Below are 4,116 nucleotides of genomic sequence, written 5' to 3' on the forward strand. Positions count from 1 at the left end.
TAATATTTTCTGTATATAAATGACTGTAAGAGAAAATCGCATTTTTTTTTTCAAATGAAAAAAAAAATTTCTACCTGTTATCGGTATCAAGCTTAATATTTTCGTTATTAAACACATTTTCGACAGCAAGCAGAAAAACTAGTTTTTTTTTTAATAATTTTAGTTTAAATGAGAGAAAAAATATTTTGTAGCAATTTCGGTATCGAGTTTAAAATTTTCGGCGTAGAAGCGGGTGAACAATTTATTTTAATTTTAATTTTTATTAAATAAAATAAAATGTATACTGTTTTTTGGGTAAAATTTTTAACTTTTTCGCTATAGAAATACTAGCAGGGAACAGCAAAGTGAAGTCTTTCAAAAACTTGTAATTTGTACCGAATTTCGGTATCTATTCTAACGCTATATTCGAAGTTTTTCAAATAATATTCGAATTTTTTCAAATAATATTTAAATGAATCAGAAAAAAATTGGTTTTTACCGAATTTCGGTAACTATTATAACAMTATATTCGCTACAGTAATGCCGACAGGGAGCAGAAAATACATATTTTTATTTGCATTCCAACGAGTTGCTAACAAAGGTGCAACGCAAATCGAAATATTACAAACGACGTTTTATAATTCTATCAACAAATAAATGTTAGTTTGTATATATGTATGTATAGTATCAATATATGCAGGGATACATTCGCCTTTACAGGTTTGAAGTAGACAAAAGCTCATGCGGTTTTTATAAATTAGAAATGACAATGTGGTGACTAAGTGCCGCTAATGCAAGTGCACATGCTAATATATTCACCCACCCACAAAAAATATATATTATTACTTATACATGTACGATATACAGGTATAGAATAGGCACAGTGTGGCTTTGAAAATGATAGGCAAGTACATATCACTGGTTTACTCACAGAGTGTCATTATCCGACAAATAGAATTGTGTGGTAAAGGGCAACTAAAACTTTTAATTAARTAAAAGACATAACAAATAATAATAATAAAATAAAATTTTTAATGAATATCTCAAACACTTTTTGAGTTACATCCTTTAAGGTCTAGCCGCTGATTCAATCAGCTAAATCAGTTTGCCTTTACATGAGTTGTTCTCAAAACCGGGTTTCAAATTTGCTTCAGTGATTACTCGTAGACAACTCTTTCATTATACAATCACTATTAAGTTGGTTCTGAGGTCACTAATGTGCAGTTTTAAATATGAAATCCTTATATGTACTATCTCAAAATAGTATATGGCAAGAGAGCTCGACATCTAGTCCGAATGATTTTGATGGCTATTTTGGGTATGAAACACGTGYTTGCTCTATTAATCCCGATAAAGCCGAACTTTTTTCAAAACGAGTAGCGTAAACAGGTCCCTTTGGGCATGCTTGGTCGTGCGGTTTCCGTTCCTACATTTATGGAGAGCATTGTACTATCTCAAAATAGTTCAGTTATGGATCTCAAAATAGAACAGAATCTCAGACAATGGTTGCCTTTTATATCTAGACAGGATTTGGCAACCTTAATTTATATATCTGCCAACGCATCTTAAATTCTGAAATTTTTGTTATTATACTCGTACATGCTCAGAAAATTTTGACCTAYGAGCGCTATTTGCGTTGTTTAAAGTAAYTAMAAATATTCATATCGGCCAAAAACTGACATTAAATAGCAAAATTTTTGCGCGRTTATTTTTTGCAACCTTCGACGTGGTCTAAATCAGCAATAGAGTATCGATGAACTTCATTATAATTTCGAGAACGTAGATCACAATCCAAGCTGAATTTCGTGAAGGTAGCTGAAAATCAGTTCTTGCTTCGGAAGCTATTAATACCGTGCACAAAATGATATTGGAAGATTGCCTTGGTACCTATCGTGAGATTGAGAAAACTATAGGCGCTAGTGGGACCAGCATACAATCAATATTTCATGAACAATTGTTTGAAAAATAATTGTTTACTTTGAGTCCCACACAGTTCGTCAATCGTACAAATAAAAGTTCTTGTAGATTGGTCGAGAGAAATCAAGATCAAGATCAAGAAAAAAGATGGCAGTGTTTCAAAACTCGTCTATGACATCCAAATAGGTGAAGAATCGTGGATTTAAGTGTATGAGGCTGGAAGTAAACATCGGTCGACTGTATAGGAAAGCCGCGTAGCTGGTCTTTAAGGCAACACACTCCAGAGGCAAGCAGCAATCAAGGCAGTAACCTCGAAAACATGATCAAYATTAGGAAACCCCTGCATTGCCTATACAACGATCTGGACAGTAATATTGTAAAGAAAATCAAAACCCAATGGAACGAGCTACCTGATTGCAAAACTGCAAAAAAGTCATTTGCAAAACGATAGATCGGAAGTACACAAAATTCCCATTGGCACTCGATAGWGGAGACTGTAGGAATCGGAATACTAAGAGGTTACTGCCTGGTGACGACACACGCCAGCAGAATGAYGCTGACAAATCGAGAAGACTGCAGGAAATAACTAGAGCAAGGCACTATGGAAACAATGKATCATCTCCTATGCACTTGTTCCGCATTGCAAGACTACGCTGTAAGCATCTGGGGTACCCACCATATGATACGCTGGATTAGGTATCGATAGTTAGACCATAGAGTCTATTAAAATTCGAGTAAAGCGGTGGCATCGTAAAGGTCCTCATGAACCTAGTAACTGTACTCCATCCGGTAACGCAAAGGACCCAAACTGGCCAGACACGCATAGGCATGATGAACCAGATGAACCCAACCTAACTTAACCTAATATTATTTCGCTTAGTGGTCGATATTTCTAATCAGGTCGTTCTCGTGAATTATTAACCTTTCAATTGCTTCGATTTCTCTGCAGCAATACTAGTTRCAAACTAGTACGTTTCAAACTAGTTTAATGCAGTAATCTTCTTTATACCATATATAGTACACATACTGAGATTGCTCCACTTTACATTGTTGTTCAATGGCATTTGACAAGTATTATTGCGGTTTGCTATTGTTTACATGTTTATTTACACGAATTTCTATGAGACGCCGCCAATATGCTGCGAACGTGTAGACACTAAAGTGCGGCAGTTATTTATGACAAAATATCTATGGGTAACGTTATGTGAGTTGGCAAGGTCGTTGGAGGAAAATTGCTTGTTTCAGAATCGCAAGCGAATAACAATGGGTTTTCAACTAACAACAAAAACAACATGACAACAAAGTATTTAGAAAATAATTAAGCACATTATGGCAAATAGTAAGGTTGGGATTTAAGCTAAGCAGAGTTGCCACTGATGAAGATTTCAGATTCTCATRACATTGGTGAAAAGCAGTAGAGTTTCTCCACTTGGCATTGCAGCGTTCAGCTGTTTTATCATCTTTTTGCGCTCWTTTGCTCACTGCCATTGCCTGCCTTTGCAATTGTTCGCTGTTTGCGGAAACATGATGCTGCATTTTACACCGTTTTTGTTCGCAGTTTTYCTGCCTTTGCATTCGCATTGTAAAATTTATTTATTGTTATAATTGAACGACACTTTTATGCTTAGTTATTGTTCATGACAACAATAAAAACAACAACAACTTTACTCATTTCAGCCACTAAAGAGTCGAAGTAAAACGGGCGTTACTTGGCGCTTCGGGCAAAACAAAGTGAGACGAGGAGGCGAAGAGACGAAAGAAGCTGAATAATCAGCTTATAGAGGTAAATGCTTTCGAATTGTTTAAGTAATTTATTGTGCTAGAAGGTTAAGTAACATGAATTTATTAGCGCGGCGGCGGCGCCAAATGAGCGTGTCCAATAGCTAAAGTAGCAGTAAAGTAATGTAAGTTTTGGCAGCTTGAAAAAATCGATTTATTAAATCGTTGCCCGTCGCGTAGTGGTATGCGTTAAATTAATTTGTTGATTTATGACAGATGCGGAAACTATTATTTATCAAAAATTTTTTTATTTGTTACCAAAAACAAAAAAAAAAAAAATTTAATTATGTATACCCATAGAAATGAGGTGAAAAAAATTAAAATTTGTATGTGATTATTTAACTGAACGCAATAAAAACAAGAATTTGTTATATATCACATTTTTTACATATTTTCTTAATTTCAATTTTATAGTTAACATAGAAAATTAATTTTTAAATT

General features: G+C 34.5%; 1 protein-coding gene across 1 annotated transcript in view; it reads left to right on the forward strand.

Annotated features, from left to right (window-relative positions):
• Positions 1–3,566: 3,566 nt before the first annotated feature.
• The window catches only part of LOC108976546, a gene marked incomplete at its 3' end in the record, with an annotated part of 32,379 nt that continues 31,829 nt past the window's right edge, over positions 3,567–4,116 (forward strand). The window contains exon 1 of the mRNA XM_018945741.1: positions 3,567–3,679. The remainder of the gene's footprint in view (positions 3,680–4,116) is intronic.

Source organism: Bactrocera latifrons, unplaced genomic scaffold, assembly GCF_001853355.1.
Source record: "Bactrocera latifrons isolate USDA-ARS-PBARC rearing strain unplaced genomic scaffold, ASM185335v1 scaffold_778, whole genome shotgun sequence".
NCBI lineage: Eukaryota > Metazoa > Arthropoda > Insecta > Diptera > Tephritidae > Bactrocera > Bactrocera latifrons.